The 19,632-nt window shown below is 47.1% G+C and overlaps 1 protein-coding gene across 5 annotated transcripts in view; it reads right to left on the bottom strand.

Moving 5' to 3' along the window:
• LYN (LYN proto-oncogene, Src family tyrosine kinase) overlaps window positions 1-19,632 on the bottom strand; it is a 675,065-nt gene that overhangs the window by 238,210 nt on the left and 417,223 nt on the right. The window lies entirely within an intron of this gene.

Genomic DNA, 19,632 nt, shown 5'->3' with positions numbered 1-19,632 from the left:
CATTTAATTTGTGATTTTGGGATCTGTTAATTGAACATTGTTTTTTGATTTTCCGCCAGTTGCCATATGATGTCCCCAATAGTTGATGCTCATTTTTTTCAAAATACATAACCTAACCGCATATGCTAAAGGGAGCTGAAACCTATTATGGAGCGTCAAGAAATGCAATAAGTACCAGAATCATTTAAGAACTAGCAAAAGAGGTATTCAGGATATAAATATATAATGATCATTTAACTTTTGATGGGTATTCATCTCAAATGAATATAACGTGAGGATCCTTTGAAAGAAGTGCAGGTCAGATGATGAAATGTCTAAATTCAAGTAGGGGAGGAAAGTTTAATATTCTGAATAAGGCACTGAATCCGATGTTCGTGTGTGTAAATTATACTACATTGAATGTTTGAATATAATATCAGGTGGGCATAATAGAACTTAACCAACAACAAACACTCCCCCTTTGCCAATTTCCCCTCCCCAGTACCCCAGCACGAGCTCTCATAATTGGTCCATTGGTTTGTTCTCTTCCAGTGCCAGGATGCCCTACCTTCAGGGACCTTGAACCAACCCCGAATTGACCACCTTCCACCCCTCCCCCTACCAAATTCCATGACACTAAGCACACCCACAAATAAACCTGATCACTGCCCCTTCCCTCGATACGTCAGCCATACCCTCTACTTATAATATCCCCACCCCTGCCCCTTTCTTAGTTCCCTTCCTGACCCCTTGTTTGTCCCTTCATTTTGTCTTTCTTCACTCCAGAGGAGTTACCATTCATCTTCTATATTCCTGGGGAGGTCATGCACCCAACTAGTTATCCTCTCTGTGCAGTATCATTCTTTGACCTTCTTAAGCAATTTGCTCTTTCATGGTAGTTTCTCCCTTTCAACCACCTCACCCCCAGCTAGGCATGCTCTGGCAGACAGTAGCATGTCGTGCACTATTCAGGGTAAGTGCCGGTTGGACTCCTCCTTTGTGGGTAACCCAAATAATATTAAGGGGCCCGAGGGCCTAACCGTCCCCTCATAGCCTTGAATCCACAATAAGACATCTCGCCAGTATGTCTCAGCTGAAGTACACCACCACCACATGTGCCAATATCACTTTCCTCAACATTGATCTTCCACACTGTTGTACATCTTGGCTAGTCTAGTGGGGGGAAACTGTCATCTATTCAGTATTATGAAGCTATGTAATTTGAATAGGTTCGATATCAGGAACTTACTTGTTAGCTTGCAGATTTTGATGAATAAATTATCCGAAAGAGGAATCTGCAAATCAATTTTGCATTTCCTTTTGGCTGCTATTTGTTGAGGACCTCCTGATTCCTGTAGGATTTTGTCTTTTTTTTTTTTTTAGATTAGCCCTTTGGTGCCCCTTCCACCAATCTATCAGGGCCTCAAAATATGCCAGATTGTATGCCAAATCCTCTCGCCAATGAATTTCCGCTAGAACCCCTTTCCGCTAAAGGTATGAAAAGATAGACAAAATACCAATCTAAAGGCCACCTTCCAGCGTGTAGATACTTTGTTTTCCTTCTACCAAAACTGTCCTGCTCCCTTCTCCAGGTTGGCCCCAAACCAAATTGGTCTGATAGAATCGCCAAAAAGTGAGGGGCCCAGACACATGTGAAAGGCAAAGGCCAAGTAATGATTTTCTCCTTCATTCTTCGGTCCAGCCACATTTTCCAAAAGGATCCCAATGAAGGGGGTGCCCTAATGATTGATAGTGTTGCCCCCTTCCTGGCATCAACAGCCACTCACCCCATGTTACAGGGTGCACGAGTATTTTCTAGTGCAACCCATTGCTTTTCCAGAGTATTTCTTCAAAAGTCCACAACTACCCTTAATTGTGCCACTCTATAACAAGAGTCCACATCCGGGAGCCCCCCCAGCCCCCCGTCCCCATTCCTTGGGGACTGTCAAAGCTCAGAAGAGAATCCTAGCCTTCTACCCTCTCTGGTCCCATTAGCATCTCCACCCTAATCTCTGCTAGGAAACATCTTGGGACCCCTAAAGACAACATAGTAAACGGTAACAGGAGGCTTGGTAGGAAATTCACTTTTATAATTAGTTTACCCATCCAGTACAGTTCCTGTCCGACTATCTTCTTGAGTGTGGTTTCAATGTCTCCCATACTGCTGGATAATTCTCATTGTAGAGATTACCGATGCTCACCAGAAGCCATATTCCTAGGTACTTTATCCTATTCCAATTTACCTTTCAAGGGGCTGTCTCCAATGACTTTTATACATTTCCAGTCTGAGGCCCCAGCAGAAGAGCCACTGATTTCACATGAACTTTATTTCCCAAGAATTTCCCATAGTCCCTCAGAAAAGCAGGAATTGAATTCACTGGATCTGAAATGTAGAGCAAAACATCCTCGGCAAATAGGGCAAACTTATATTCCCATTCTCCTACCCTGAATACTCTGCATACTTTTTCCTTATTTATATTGCTAGGGGTTTTATGACCAATGGCAATAACCAGGGTAAAAGGGGGCATATCCCTGATGTATTCCCCTCCCAAAAATGAAAGGCATGGAAGCGCATAGATTCACTCTCACTTTTACAGTTGGCTTGTAATAGAAGCAACACTCCCACCCAATTCAGTTTGGACCTTCATTGAACTTCCTTAGGACCTACAGAAGGAACCTCCAGGGGACCCGGTTGTTGTAAAGAACGCTACTAATGCCAGGCATATTACAGTAAGTTCTTCTTTATTTGGTTTGGTTCTTTCTTAAGCAACAACCTCCCCACATCCACCATCATCCATATCAACTTCCTCTGCTCTTCTCCTTCCCTCACTCGCTCGCTCCAACATTCCATCTCGCATTTCCATTCTTCCTTCACACTCCTACCACCTCCATTCCTTTGACTGCATACTCCCAGCTCCCTTTCTCACCAGAGCCATCAGTTCTTTACTCCAAATACCACCTCCTTTGATCATAACAGACACCCCAGGCCCTTAACAACAACCAATTCTTTAGAAAATGTCAACTCCCCGTACACCACTCCCCTACATCACTCAATTACACCACTGAAACCAGTCGGCCATATATTTTTTGTGTTGCCTGTCTCTCTCCCAGTAAAAGGGAGACCACTCTACAGGGACACTGGTGTGCAACATGAAGTGCACATAGCTCTTCAAATATTGAGCCTTGTGTTTTGTGTCCTCCCCTGATTTGTATTTGATCTGTGGTTGCTAAACAGGGTAATTAATAAAAAATCCTTAATAGTGTCCGGTATGACCGCAATCACTCTGGGGCACAGTACATCGCGCCTATTGAAGTGTTTCAAAACTTTATCAATCAATTTTCTCTGTTGCTCCAAATAAGTTAGGACAAGCCTCTTTCTGTCCCTAACCCTAGATAAGCCGCACATCAGCGCAACCTAGGGTTTAGTCACCTAAGGAGGGCATAGCTAGTACGGTTGTGGGGACACCTAGGTTGTGCTTAAATGATGAAAATGAATTACAATAAATAATATTTAGGCCTGCTTTTGTGCGATAACGCTCGGGTAGAGGCATGGGCCAGTGACCCACCCCTATTCCCCCTTTAGGTGTTAATAGGAACAATGGGCCAGGTATATTTGCCATGGTCTTAACTTCATCTTTGTACCAATAATAACGTTCAGTGTCCTTTAAACCACACCACCTGTCTTCAATATGGTTTCCCACATATCCAGTATGAACCGGTCTCTGAGTTTCCTGACTTTAGAGGTTCAGAGTTCTTGGTGGCCCTTTTAATCACACACTTAAAGATATGCCTGTCTTTAAGATGGCCAGCACCACCACCGATGGACACTATGTGTCCTCACAGATCCTCCAGGCCTGTTCACAGAGCGTCTCTGATTGATGAGGAGTGTTTTGGATCAATGCCACCCCAGTTGTGTGCGCTCAACTGACTGTACAACGCAGAGACCGGTCCAACAGAGACGCAACCCTCCGCCTCAGCACTGCCTGCAGAGACGCAACACGCCACTCCCTCGGCAGCGATGGACAGGTAGCACTAAGGCAGCACCAGCTGTAGACAGTCGCTCTCATTTCGCTTGTCGCCAGTTGTTGTAAAGAACGATACTCAGGCGTGTTACAGTAAGTTCTTTATTTGGCTCTTCCTTAAGCAACGATTTCCCCATGTCCAACATCATCCATATCGACTGCTGCTGTTCTTCTCCTTCCCTCACTCCAACATTACGTCTCCCAATGTTCTATCCTTCCTTCATGCTATCGGCAACATGCCTAAAACTGGCCAATTGCTTTTTCTGCATTCAATGAGAGCAGGATCTGAAACCGCCTTGCTTCGCCGATCCAGGACTTTCTGTAATATTGTTCACTTCTTGGCATTCTTGCCCAATGCCCACCTGATCCGGGTGCATCAGCTCTGCAAGATGGGGGTGTAACGTTTAAGGCAGGTCAGGATTTTAGCATTGACATTTAATAGTGAAATTGGCCTATAGGAGACAGCTCACTGGATTTTTCCCTTCCTTATGGATAATTGAAATAGATGCCTCTAGGAACGAAGGGAGTGGATCTGATTCTTCTCAGCTATTGAATCGTATACTTTCTGAAGCACATGGGTGAACACCATGTGCAACTCCTTATAGAAACCTACTGAGAAGCCATCAGGGCCTGGAGCCTTACCCATTCTCAGTGTCATGTCCACTCAGCCCCCTAATCACTTGTAACATTTCCTTTTCTGTAATCGGAGACAAAAACCTCTCTGACTTGATCATTCACTTGTGGCACTTCAAGATCGGCTAGATGGTCTCTAATCTTCTCAGCGCCTTCCTTGTCCGCATCCCTGTATAGGTCTTCATAATATCCAGCAACGGTCTCTGATATACCTTCAGGTACATTGCAAGACTTCCCAGCTGGGGTCAACACTTCGTGCACCCGATGAGATTCCCTTGTTTTTGTAACTTTCCCGACAACAGGTCATCAGTTTTGTCTCCCTTCCCATAGTATTTTTATAACATCAATTGTAATTTCTTGTATATTGTTTCACTCTGTAAGACTCAGTTCTCCCTTGGCCCAATCTATATCCCTCTGCAATTTTACAGGGTCATCAACATCCATGCCCTGGCTGCATTAGCCAATGGCAGTGGTATACAAGCTTTTTTATGTCGAGTCCCCTGAGAAAAAAGTTGTTGCTAGGCCCCCCTCCCCGAATGATAGGACTGCTTGTATTTTATATTAAAAGCAGTCAACTTTCTCTCTTTTTAAAAAGCCTCACACTCAACAGTGCAATTAAATGCTTTGCCCAGGACCATACGTTTGGGTTGTACCAGCAGTGTTGCAGTATGCGCTTAGTTGTGTAGACGAGACCACCCCTGTTCTTTTTGACATCTTCTTTAGGCCATGCCTTCAAATTTTAGGCCACGCCCACCAGGCAAGCCACGCCTCCAAATGAGGACCCCCACCTCAATTTCTTACCCCACTCAAAGCACTGTGTACAGAGTTGGGGCAGAATGATTGGGCTGGTAGGATACAGACGGCACTTGCAAAGTTGTGCGTAAGTGATTAGTATCTCGGGTACATATAACTCTTCGTGCCAGTGTGGGACACACGGTCCGGATGCAAAGAGGTGATGTGCCTGTGTTTGCAATATTGTATCTCTGCATCTTTCTCTGTGAGGCCAGTGCTGTGCAGGTGGGTGTGGGGCAGTGGTGCAACGACCATGCAGTAGGAGCGTAACACAGTAATATAAGAGTCGCTCGTATCGTAGGCTGTATGTATTATTAATACAAAGGCGTTAATTTGTCACTGTAATGGAGCACTACAAAGCCCCTTCATTAAATGAGTAACCGCCTTTAATGTACATTTTACTCACATACTAAGAAATACCGAAATACCCCACTTTTAAAATGATGGTCGCCACAGACATGAAAAGCTCTTTCTTTGCTGTGCTCTGGGTGTAGCACAAGCTCAGCAATTTATATACATCAAGTATTTAATTTCCAAAATTATGAGTGTAAAATAACCTAAAATAGCTTCTTTTTAATATTAATTTTGTTCAACGATATAAACACTATGGAGGAAAGAGCATTCAGAATGTAGTATCACAATGTAATACCACAAAGTAAGGTTAGGGTTGCGGACCACAGAAGCATCAATCTATATATTAAAAGTCCACCATTTACGTTTCCACTTCGCCATCCATGGTGTCAATGAAACAATGCAACCAACTTGAAAATTAATGACTGCAGGCTAAATGGGCCATGCAGAGAACTGATACAGCACCCACAAATGCTTATATATTTTGCGGGCCGTCCTCGCTTCCCAAGCACTCTGCAATGTGTCACAAAGGTGCCCACAGGCCAGGCTTCCCCGTAACACTGGTGTTTGCTAAAAGACTGCACAGGGTACACACAGACACAAAGCTGCATCCATCATTGTGTTGCGCCCGGTCACACACCGAGGCGCACAGAGGCACTGGAGAAGCACCAGATCAGACACAAATGTGAGGGAGGGGATACTGGAGAGGCACAGGCACTGGTTAGACCACCCACCCATGTCCCCCTCCACAACCGCCCACCTTGAGTGAATCAAGCAGAGCCCAGGCAAATACCCCTGATCAGCTTCAGTGATACAGATCTGACACCTGGAATCGTAAGCAAAACACATCAAACGTCATGACCCCCTCCCCCTTACCTTAGTAAGACATTTCAGACTTCAGAGATCCGCCTCTCTTCCATTCATCTTGTATGATAAGGCGAACAGAACCATAGATGGACATAACAGGATACAGACAATACATGGTGCTAGTGGCTGCACAGTTAACAAATGCCCGGCGATTACTAATATAAAACATTTCATTGTTAGCACATGCATTCTTATGAATACTTTTTTAGGCAAACGAAAGAGGAGGGGTGTTCGTATTTGCATGTCAGGGGGAGTGATTGGAAGGGTAGGGGCAGGAGACTGTTCATTCTCAGAGCAGTGCTCAAGTGTGTGGTTTCTCTGGTTTCAGATGTGAAGGAGAGAGTTAACTGATTGTAACATTGAAGCCGCACTAGACTAGTCTCATTAGAATGTGTAAAGAAGTTGGATGCCCCACCACAAGTAAGTTTGCCCCTTCCCATCGTTTCTGAAGTTAGCACCTCTGCCAACATTTTGGGGGGCGCCAACCATGCTACCTGCCTGGGGTGCAATCTGGTCTAAGACCAGCCGTGCTGGCTCGGGTTTCACTAGTAGATTTTGATAGAAAGGGACGGGCATGAGACAGTAATTTGATGTAGTAGGTAGGCAAGGAAACAAGACTGCTGACCTGCGACTTCATATTGAGGTTACAATCAAGATATATCCCCTGCGTCTTAACTTTTTTCTTTATTTCTATGGAGCAATCTCCAATCCGAAGTTGCGTATACTGGTCTTCGAATGTATGGATTTTTGGGTCAGTACCTAGAAGCATGAGTTTGGTTTTACTAGTGTTGAGGGCCAGTCGATTGAAACAGATCCAGCTTTGGATGAGATGGTAAATCCTATTAATATTTGTTTCATCTTCCAGGAAGACACCCGTAATAGGGATGATACATTGGGTGTCATCGGCATAGTTTGTACATTCTATATTATTACTATCCAGGAAGTCTAAGAAGGGCACTGTTAAGAGGTTATAAAAGATAGGGGAAAGACAGGCTCCCTGAGGAACTCCTTGGGTCAATTCCATGGTGTTTGCATCTGCTAGATCACTGCTCCCTCTCCACTGGTGATCTTCTAGAAATGATTTGACCCAATAAGCTGCTGATGCTGAGAAACCCGCCACCTCCCTCAATCTGGAGACCAGCACAGTATGGTCTACCAGGTCGAAGGCGTCAGACAGGTCCAACTGCATCAACTGGCTGGCGTTACCTTGGTCCATGTAACGGAGGAGTATGGATTTTAAGTCCAACAGAGCAGACTCTGTTCTGTGCTTTTCCCTAAAGCTGGATTGTCGCTTATTCAAGATGTTAGCATCTCTCAGATGCGCCAACACTTAAATATATGCAACTCTGTAAAGGATCTTCAATAGGAACAGGGAATTAGAGATCAGGCGGTAGTTAAGGGGATCACCAGGTGGAAGGCCGGGTTTTTTCAGTTTTTTCAGTAATGGCATAACCCAAGAATGTTTAATACAGGAAGGCACAGAGCAGTCTCTAAAAGAGGCATTAACAAATTACCAAGGGTAGGGATCAGCGAGGTAGCACAAGCTTTGATGGTTAATGCGGGGCAGACATCCCCCTTACAGTTGGAGGGTTTAAGATTTTGCATTATCACTGTAAGGTCTGCCTCCGAAATAGGTTTAAAGGAAAACAATTAATCTACCTTCCAGCATTTAGATGGTATGATAGTATTGTTGTGGTCCTTTTCTAATGAGGTTTCTCTAGCTTCTAGAATATTTTAATTTTATTGAGCCCGGTTTCCACCTGATTACACCATTTAGCCTCTCTGGTGATACTATCCTGATTATTATTCTTTTTCGTTTCTAATTCTTTGAATACCTTGAAGATCTCCTTGGGTTGGGACTGGGCTTTGGCAATCCGGTTATCAAGGTATACTCTTTTAGCCATGATAACAGCCTTTTTATAGTTTTATAGCTTTGTTCAGGATATGAAGGTTCATCGATACCACTACCATTTCATGGTTCGTCTTTGCAATAGGTAAAATCTGTGCATATTTCACTCTGTGCTGGTACATTGTTCCACTAAGACATTATCTAGCCTTGATTAGCTTCTGTGCACAGTCAAATAGAAGAACTAGTTACTCTTACCTTGTAACGTTCTTTCGATGGGATGTTCCTCCGACGTATTCCTTATCTTAGATATAAATCCTTCAGCTTTGCTGGCCTCGGAAAATTTTTTCGCCAGAGGGCGCTGCGCGTCGATGATCGCCGAGTCGATGACCCTCGACGGCCTCCGTGCCGACGTCGACGTCATCCTGCCTATAAAGGCCGCGCGCAGCGTCCGTTGCTCAGTTCCGTTTTGTAGTCCCCAGTAATGTTTTTGGATTAGACTAATCACCTTGAAGGAGCATAGGCTGCAAACCCACAGGAAGTCATACTGCGGGGATGGATGGGAGGGTCGATAAGGAATACGTCGGAGGAACATCCCATCGAAAGAACGTTACAAGGTAAGAGTAACTAGTTCTTCGAAGGGATTGTGTCCTCCGACGTATTCCTTATCTTAGATAGACTCCCATAGCAGTGGTATTGTGACTGGAGGCGGGAGTAATAAAAGTTATGTTACCCTTCCAGAATGGACAGAGTGTAACACAGCCTTGCCGAATCTAGTTTCTTGACTAGAGGAGGAATCCAGGCTATAGAATTTGGTAAATGTATGTGCGGACGACCATGTGGCAGCCGCACATATATCTCGAATTGGCACCCCTCTTTGAAGGGCTGAGGATGTTGCGATACCCCTGGTAGAATGAGCCCTTAGATTTTGAGGAGGCTCCTTTCCTGCCAATTTGTAGCACTCCAGAATGGCTAAAATAATCCATCTGGAGATGGTTTGTTTTGTTATTGGAAGGCCCAACTTATGTCCTGCATAACCTACAAAGAGTTGGTCTGCTTGTCTGATCTTAGCCAATCTGCTGATATAGAAGCTCAAGGCTCGCTTAGGGTCCAGCCTGTGCAGTCTCTCTTCCTCCTTCCCCGGATGAGGAGGAGGGTAGAAAGAAGGTAATATAATCTTCTGAGTGATGTGAAACTCCGAGACTACCTTCGGGAGGAAGTTAGGCTTCACCTGAAGAACAACTTTGTCCTTGTAAAAGATTGTATGTGGAGGTTTACACGATAAGGCTTGCAACTCGCTAACCCTTCTAGCAGATGTCAATGCTATTAGCAAAACAGTTTTGAGGGTGAGAAGCTTCAATGAACAAGAGTGTAGTGGTTCAAAAGGGGCACCCTTTAGGAAGTTTAAAATTAGGTTTAAATCCCATAAGGGAACTTGAAAAGGTTTCGGGGGATAAACATTAGTTAATCCTTTTAGGTATTGTATTACCAATGGAATTTTGAAGTATGAAGGCTCCTCTGCAGTGCGCTTAAAGATTGATAGCGCTGCGAGATAGCCCTTAATTGTGCCAACCTGTAGGCCTGAATTAGCCAGGTAAAGTAAGAATGACAACACCATAGGTGTACCACAAGAAAAGGGTTCAATATTCTTTTCTCTGCACCAGCTGCAAAATTTGTTCCAACGGCAGCGGTATAGAGTTTTAGTTGCCGGCCTTCTGGCCGAAAGCAACACCTCCATAACATCATCCGGAAGGTCCCAATCCTTGTACCTCAACCTTTCAGACACCAAGCGTGAAGGTTGAGGGTCTTGATGGCTGGATGGAGAACCTGACCTTCCTTCTGCGAGAGAAGATCCTCTCTGTATGGCAGTCGAATTGGAGGGCAGATGGACATGTCTAGAAGGTCCGGGTACCACGTTCTCCTGGCCCAATCCGGGGCAATTAGGATCATGGTCTTCCGAAACCTTCTCAACCTCCTGATCATTTGAGGAATGACAGGGACCGGAGGGAACGCGTACAGAAGTGGGAACTCCCAGTCCACTACGAACGCATCTCCTAGAGCTCCTCTCGGGGGAAATTCCCTTGAGCAAAATCTGTCGCACTTCCTGTTGATACTGGTGGCGAACAGATCCACTTGAGGGGTTCCCCAAAGGGCGAAGATCTCTTGAAGGACTTCCCGAGCTATCTCCCACTCGTGAGAGACTGTGCTCTGCCTGCTCAGAGCGTCCGCTGTCAAGTTCTTCTCTCCGGCTAGGTGAATTGCCGATAGAGAGATTCCTTCCTGAATTGCCCAAAACCAGAGCTGCATCGCCTCTCTGCACAGTGGTAGTGAGCCTACGCCTCCTCTTTTGTTGAGGTAGTGCATGGCCACTGTATTGTCCGTCATTATTAGGACGTTTCTTCCCCGTACAGACGGCAGAAAAGCCTTCAGCGCTAGTCTGATGGCTCTCAGCTCCAACAGGTTGATATGTAGTCTGGACTCCGATGGAGACCAACGACCGCTGATGGTCAAGTCGTTGGCGTGAGCTCCCCACCCCGTGAGTGAGGCATCCGTGACTACTGTTATCTCCGGCCATGGTTGCCAAAACATTTCTCCTTTCAGGATGTTCTCCCGACAGGCCCACCACTGAAGGTCTCGGGCTACTTTGACCGGGACCCGAAGGAGATCTGTCATCCTTCCTGAGAACTGTGACCACTGAGTTCTCAGTGCCCACTGGAGGGATCTCATTCTCAGGCGAGCCTCCGGCACGAGGAATATGCAGGATGCCATGAGGCCTAGCAACCTCAGAAAGTCGTAGGCTGGGAGATATTGGGCATTCTGAAATCTGATGACCATCTGCAGAATATCTCGAGCCCTCACCTCTGGTGGCAAGGCTTTTCCCAGGGAAGTGTCCAGGACTGCTCCAATGAATTGGAGTCTCTGTGATGGTATCATCTGTGACTTCTTTAAATTGAGGGAGAAGCCCAGCTTGTGAAGGAAGTGGCAAACATAATCTAGTTGTCTCTGAGCCTGTTCCGAAGATACAGCTCTGATCAACCAATCGTCTAGGTAAGGGTAGACATGAATCCCTTCCCTCCTTAGACTTGCAGCCACAACCGACATTAGCTTGGTAAAGACCCTCGGGGCGGAGGTTAGCCCAAATGGCAGAACTCGAAATTGATAATGAGAGCTGCCAATTGCGAACCTCAGGTATCTCCTGTGCCTGGGATGGATCGGCACATGGAAATAAGCGTCCTGGAGGTCTAGAGATACCAACCAGTCCTGAAGCTGGAGGGCCTGAAGGATCTGAGAGAGAGTCACCATCTTGAACTTGTCCTTTCGGAGGAATTTGTTCAATTCCCGTAAGTCTAAGATGGGTCTCAGTCCTCCGTCCTTCTTCGGTATTATGAAGTAGGGGGAGTACCAACCCTTGTTCCTTTCCGCTACAGGTACCAGTTCTATGGCACCTTTCTCTAGCAGGTCTAAAACCTCCTGCAAGAGGAGCGGATCTGGAAGCTTCAAAGGGTTGTTCCCCGGTGGATGACTCTGAGGGATATGTAGGAAGGGCAGGCAGTAACCTTGGGCCACTGTCTCCAGAGCCCAAGCATCTGACGTAATAGCCTGCCATTCCGTCAGATGGTGAGTTAACCTGCCCCCTACTGGTGTTCTGTGAGGGGAGACCTCAGAGTGGTTTTGAAGCGGCTGATGCAGTTGCCGAAGGTAAAGTGGCTCCTGCTCCTGCGGGTGCGGCTTTCTTTCCCCTACCCCGTCCACCACGGGTAAATCTTCCTTGGCCTCTTTGAGCCGGTCGTCCCCTGCCCCTTCCATATGAGGAATAGTAACGAAAGGACCGTCCTCTCCACGATGATCCCGAAGGACGAAAGGTATTCTGACGGATAGCAGCTCCCAATGACTTGGCTGCTGCCTTGGACGTTTGCAGTTTCTCCAAACTGTCATCCGCCTTCTTTCCAAAGAGGGTAGAACCGTCAAAGGGCATATTCAAAAGCCTGGTCTGCACGTCAGAGGCAAAACCAGACTTCCTCAACCACGCATGCCTGCGGATTGTGGTACTTGCCGCCATGGCCCTGCTGATACTGTCAGCAGAATCTAGGCCAGTTTGTAGGGTCTCGCACATCGCATCTTTACCATCCCTGATGATGTTTAAAAATGCGTCCCTTTCCTCTCCTTCTTGGAGGCAGTCAGCCGCTGATGAAGCGCACTCCCAAAGGGTGTGGCTGAACCTAGCGAGCGTACAGGTCGCGTTAATAGACTTTAACGCCATGCTACAGGCAGAAAAAACCTTCTTAGCCATGGCATCATACTTTTTGTCATCCCTATCCTGCGGAGCAGTGGGGTATGCAGATGTGCTGCCTGATGAGGTTGCAGCCTGTACAACCAAGCTCTCAGGAGTAGGGTGTTTTGACAAATATTCAGGGTCAGAACTAGCCACCCTGTATTTTGTTGACAGTTTTTTATTTACTGCCGGGATAATTTCTGGCGTTTCCCAGTTTGTCAAAATCCTTCTCTGTAGAGCAGAGTGAAATGGAACCACAGGATCCTCCTGTGGGCCCTTGTCCAGTATGTCAGTGAGGTCATCCTGCTGAAAGGCAGGAGAAGGTGCAGACCAACCCATAAATTCTATGATTCTAGACATCAGAGCTCTATATGGAGTCTCCGCATGTTCTCCTGGGTCTGGTTTGATAAATTCTGCTTCAGGAGAAGTGTCCAAGCCACTAGCTTCCTGAAGTGCATCCTGAAGATTTTTTAATCTTCCTTCCTCAGAGGCGAAAGTCTCTGGCTCTGGTGATGTGGTCCTCTGTAAATCAATATCTTGGTCTGAATCCTCCCTTTCCTCAAAAATCGAGGTTAAAGGGGGATACATTGGTTTTTGGAATGGTATAAACCCCATTTCCAATGCAGAAGGAGCCATCATCACAGGCCTTGAAAACGTCGATGTCGTCGACACCGACGTGAAAGTACTCGAAGGCGCCGTGAAAAGCGTCGAGAAATGTGTACTAGGCCTCGAAGAACTCGAAAGGATCGGAGTCCTGCTCGAGAACGACGTCGACGTTCTCGGCGTCGAGTCGGAGGTCTTTTGTCTAACCGTTGGCTGTGGAGTAGCCGTGGTTCTTTCCTTCACCGGCGTCGATATCGGCGTCGACGTCGGCGTCGACTCGATCGACTGATGCGCCGATGAATCCTTCGACAACGGCGTCGATGGCGCCGACCTCTGTTTCGAAGGAGTTTTCGACGATGGCGTCGATGATGCTTTATCTCCCGATGGCTCGAGGCGCTTTCGGGTTGACTTTTCCGCCGGGTACTGCGACTCGCGGCGTTTAGATTTTTTGGGTTTTTTACCCGGGGTATCACCCTCAGCTGTCTTCGAGGGGGACGAGGCCGCTTTCTCGAAGACGCTTAGCATCTTTTTCCTGAATTCCTCCCACTCAGCTTGCGAGCTGCGTTTTGTGGGGCAATGAACTCTCTCAGGAGAACTCGACGAAGATGACGAAGGGGATCTCCTACGTCTCTTCTTCGAGTGTCTCGATGTCGACGAGTGGTGGGAGCCACTTCGTGATCTAGATCGAGAGTGTTTTTTATGGTGAGGAGACGAACGTCTCGACTCTACCGAAGAAGCTTTCGAGGAAGTTAAAGTTGACCTACCTCTCTCGAGCTTCCCCCTACGCTCCTTCAAGGCTTTCGCCGTCATGGAAAGGCATTCCTCACACTCCGAACTCTGGTGCGTGATTCCCAGACACCACAAACAGACCCTGTGAGGGTCCGTCAACGACATTTTCTTCCCGCAGTCTCGGCACTTTTTGAAACCGGACCGAGGGGTCGTCGGGTCGGAGGAGGATGCCATCGATATCGAGGTAAATAGTAGTTATTATATACGTTATCTTGACGAGAACTGAGCAACGGTGTTCCGAGGCACAACGAAGCGCGGAAAAACGGAACTGAGCAACGGACGCTGCGCGCGGCCTTTATAGGCAGGATGACGTCGACGTCGGCACGGAGGCCGTCGAGGGTCATCGACTCGGCGATCATCGACGCGCAGCGCCCTCTGGCGAAAAAATTTTCCGAGGCCAGCAAAGCTGAAGGATTTATATCTAAGATAAGGAATACGTCGGAGGACACAATCCCTTCGAAAGTAAACTCCCTGTACAATGGATGTTTATCCCACCATATATTACCAGATCCTAGTCCCACAGTGATATCTCAAACATACATTTACTTAATGAACCATCTGCCCCCTGCAGGGTGTCTAACCATTTTGTGAATATGGACCATATTAAAATTACCCCACCAACACTAGGGCGCCAGTTACCAGGATCTTTAGGCTTTCCAGAGCCAAGGCTGTCCCTGATTCGGGCTATGCACTGTTGCCAGAGTGGCCTTCAACACATCCATATCCATTTCTAAATTACATTTACGGAGGATGATTCTCAACCCTGTTTTTCTACCCTCATTGGAAGCCCAGCAAGAGTGTCCAACCACATTCCCCCTTATTCTTTAAACTCGCAAGCTCTGAGCGATTGCTTGAAGTGCGACTTTATGCTTTTGATGTTCAGTGTGTTTCTGCGCCACCAAGCATCCTCCCAATTACCAATCCCATATATTGTGTTCCTCTTTATCTCACCACACTGTCCCTATTGTCCTCAGTGCCTTTCTCAGCTTTGGTGTCCTAATACCCCTCTAGCCCAGTCTTCAACATCAGGTATCACCAGTCCCCTCTGCACTTGCCACTGCCCCAACAAGCCTGCCTTCCATTGTTCCACAAGACCATAAACCTGGGTTGGAAGTAAACCATTGTGTCCACACCCTGGGAGACTCTCCCCAGTCCCTTTGTCCCACAATAATGAACTTCACGATGAAGGAGGAGTCTGCCACTCTGCTCCTTTTTATTCTCCACTCGTATCTCACTTGATTCTTCCCTTCATGAAAACAATCACCAATCAAAGACAAAACCTTTGATCTGATAAATCTCAGCTTGTCATTCTGTAGCATATCCCCCCTTCTTCCGACCTTGCATCCCTTGATCTTTATTGCCTCACTTCCCGTTCCCCAAAGCCATTTTGCTAAACCCAGGTAATCCTAGGATTCAGGGGGTGTATTCAGGCTCCGAAATGTAGGAGTCCCTGGGAGTTGCATTCAGCCCCATTTCGATTCCAGCCTCCCCTCTCGTGGTGCTCCATTATTCTGCACCTGGTAGTCCACCAGCCTCCTGGTCAATTCTCCTCCTTATCACTCAGCATAAAAGTTTCTCCTTTTATTTAAAACAGGAGTGCAAACTGCTATCCCCAGGTAAATAGTATACTCCTGTCTTGCAAATAATTGTTTTGGGTCCTACAGTTTCTTCTCCTGGTGAGAGTTCAGGTGGACAGGTGTTGCATAGTATGAATACTCTGTCCTGTGTGCTCCATTTTCAATTATGTCCACTTTTCATTCTAGCATTCCATTTCTTTTTTCAAGATCCATCAGATGCGAGTAGTACTTCATCTCTACGATATCAGCCATTAACTGATTGTTCCTAACTGCTTTCAGTCGGTCTTATAATTTTTACACCTTTTCTTTCAACTCTGCTATCAAGATATTGATGTCTAAGCGCATCTCCTTGATTGCCATTAAAAAGGTGAGTATGTCTTGCTTCATGGCTACTCCTGGCCCTCCCCTTGTTTCCTCCATCACAGTTAGAGGGCTTGTCTGTTCACCATCTGCTTGTAGGAGAACCTGTTCTTAAAAACTTCTGACAAATTTCTGAGACCTTCCTGATCAAGCATCCAAGTTGGTCCAGCTTCTGCTGGTTGCCAGTGTCCGGGATTTCTACTTCACACCGCACTGTGATCAGTAGAATCCGATTTAGTCGGACAACAAATTTCTTCGGTCGACTCTGAAGAAAAAGATGATGATGAGGGAGATCTATGTCTCCTCTTCATTTTTTTCTATGACGACGAAGAGTGTCTCGATCTACTCCTAGATCGAGATCTCTTTGAGTGCCTATGGCGATCCGATTCCTTAGAATCAGTCGCTTCCTTGTGTCTTTTTGACGAAACCTTTTTTGAGGCCTCCCTCCCCACCGACAGTTTACCTCTCCTCTCACGAAGAGCTTTTTCGGTCATAGACTGGCAGGACCCGCAGTCGTCGGTTCGGTGACTGGAACCGAGACACCAGAGACAAATCCTGTGGGGATCGGTGATCGACATCTTAGATCCACAATCTGCACACTTCTTAAACCCAGTCCTGGGTGTCGAAGCTGTCAAAGATGACGACATTTTCTTGACAGAAAATAGAAGCGCACCGTTCGAGAGCGAAGCGATCGGAAAAACAGAACTGAAGCAATGTGCGCGGCTCGAGCTATTTATACCATCGGTGACTTCGACAGAGTACGTCGAGGGACAATCGACGCCACGACCTCGAGCACAGCGCCCTCTGCCGAGAATTTTTTTTTTCGAAGCAGCGAAGCTGGAGATAACGAATTATCACAAGATGAGGAATACGTGGGAGGACACAATCCATTCAAACTCCTGTTCGGACTTACGACCCCAATAGTAGACTCAATGGGAGAGCGGCCTACACAAACCCATGGCATAAGATACTTGAAGGATTTGGAACAGGGCAGCTATAACCTCCAACAGTGTCACAAATGAAGAATTTGTCAGCAAAATTCTATTTAGGTGGTATGTGTACCCTTCCCGTCTAAACAGAATAAGTTTTGACTTCTCCCCCTTTGTAATTGTAATTATTTGTAAAGCGGTTATACACAAGTGAAGTGCTTCAAAGCGCTTCAAGGAGTGAAGGGAACAAGGGGATAAAGTAGGTATTCTTAAGCCTTGAAGATCCCGAATGAGCTGACAACAATTACTAGCATACTAGGCCAGAGGCATTTCTACTGATATAAGTGTGAGACAAAGAGTGGAGAGAGAAAGGGGGGTGGCAGTGGAGAAGGACAAACAAAAAAGGTTGGTGTATGCGCCTATGCATGCGTATAACAGGCACAGCCAAGATAGGGAGTGGAGACAGAGGGAGGAGAAACAAACCTGCTAGGCCAAATACATTCAAGATCATGCAAGTGCGCAGACAGGGAGTGTAAGGGAGGGGGGGCAAGTGTGCCCAGTCTGGCAGGGGCCTGGGTTATCTGAAGAGTGGTTGCCACTCTCATGGAACGTGTTCAGAGTGCTGTAGAGCAAAGCAGAATGCAAGGGCCCGTAGGCAAGTGCAGGACTGGCAGGGGCGACCTGTGTGGCTCTGAGGTGCACCAGGCGACCAGTCAGCGAACTGAGCAGGTTGAGGATGAGAAAAGGGAGGGAAGTAGGAGAGAAGAAAAAGGAGGTTAGCAGGGAAGAGAGAGAGAGAAAGAATAATAGAAGAGGAAGGCCTTGAGAATTTTCCAGAACTTAAGGTCGTCCGGCTCAAGACAGAGAGGCTGTTCCAGAGGGAGGCACCTGCAGAGGATAGGGATCTACTGCCAAATCTCTGTTTGGGAAAACGTCTCACCCGCAGAGAGTTGGAGGAGGCCGAACAGAGGGCTCCGGAAGGAGAGTATTTAGGAAGAGCGTTGTCAATGGTACAGGCCCCAGCCCCAGAAAGCTTGGTGGACTATACAGAGGGACTTCAACTTGATCCTTGCAGCCACAGGGAGTCAGTGAAGGGATTTCAGCGCTGGAGGAGAGATGCGGCCCCCAAGGATAAGTCTTGCGGTTCTGTTGTAGATAAGTTGAAGGGGTCAGAGAGTAGCAGTGGGAAGATTGAAAAAGACTGTTACAGTAGTCCAGTTTGGAGAGCACCAGGGCTCTGGGGCCAGTGAGTCTCTGGGGGAAGGTGAGAAAAGGTAGAGTACCTCTGAGGAGGTGAAGCTGGTAGTGGGACATTTTGGACATGTCCGAGATGTGAGAAGAGAAGGATAGATTAGAGTCAAAGATGACACCCATATTTTTTGTCTCACTGGTGTGCAAGGGCGCAGGACCAAGGGTGGCTGGCCAGAGCGAAAGTGGGAAAGCGGGAGCAGGGGTCCCAATGAGGGATCTCTGCCTTACTGGCATTAAGGCAGATATCATTAGCAGCACCCCAGGACTGAATTGCAGACTGACAGTCAGGGATGAGCGAGGAGGAGGAAGAGGCTGAGGGTAGCCTGAAAGACAGCCGTGTGCCATCCGCAGAACACTGAAGGTTGGAGGTGAAGGCAGAGACCCTGTGGGCGAAGGGGGCCATGTAGGCATTGAAAAACCAGGGGGATAGATTAGATACCTGGGGGACACCACAAGTAGACCGAGTAATAGTGGAGAGAAAGGGCCCAAGTTCCAACTGGGAAAGACGGTCAGAGAGAAAGGATGCTAGCCATGCCAGGGCCTGATCAGTAATACCCAGGGTATCATGCATGGAGACAGGAGATCAGGATGTTGTGGTTTACCATATTGAAAGGAGAGGAGAGGTCAAGAAGAATGAGGCCAAAGGGAGAGTTCAAGTCAAGGTTTGAGAGCAAGTCTTCACGGATTTTCAGAAGAGCAGTTTCCATGCCTCTGGATGCTCTAAAGCCAGACTAATGGTCATGGAGACAACCAACAGATTCAGTGTGAAGGGTAAGCTGAGAGATTGCCAACTTCTCCAGGAGTTTGTCCAGGAAAGGAGTGATGGCAATCGGGTGATAGTTTGCTGGAATAGTAGGGTCGGCAGAGGTTTTTAGCAAAGGGTGCACAAGAGAATGCTTGAGACAAGTGGGGAAGACTCCAGCGGTGAAGGAAAGGTTGCAGAGGTCTGCCAAGGTTGGAGCTAGAGAGTCGATGTTGTCCTTGATGGTTTTAGAGGGGCAAGGGTCCACCTGTTTGGAAGAGGCTTTCATCGACCTGACTTGTCTAGAGACCTCCTCAGGTGAGACAGGGGAGAGGGAGGAGAGAAGAGGGGGCAGGGCAGGGGCGGCCAATGGTAGCCCAAGAGGTGATGGTGCAAGAGTGGGAGCATAGGAGAGAGAGAGGACAGGATGTCCTGTGTTTTGGAGGTGAATTGTGAAGCCAAAGCCCAGCAAAAGGCCTGGGTTGGTGCAGTAGAGGATAAGGCTGCAGTAGGGTTGGCCAGTTCCTTACATACTTTGTAAAGTTTGACCGTGTTAGATGCCGCAGAGCTGCAGCTTGAATATGTACTCTTTTCTTGGACTGGATCCAGAGTCTATAT

This window comes from Ambystoma mexicanum, chromosome 5q, assembly GCF_040938575.1.
Source record: "Ambystoma mexicanum isolate Mex_15411 chromosome 5q, UKY_AmexF1_1, whole genome shotgun sequence".
In the NCBI taxonomy this organism is placed as follows: Eukaryota; Metazoa; Chordata; class Amphibia; order Caudata; family Ambystomatidae; genus Ambystoma; species Ambystoma mexicanum.
This window is presented reverse-complemented; position numbering and strand designations above follow the sequence as displayed.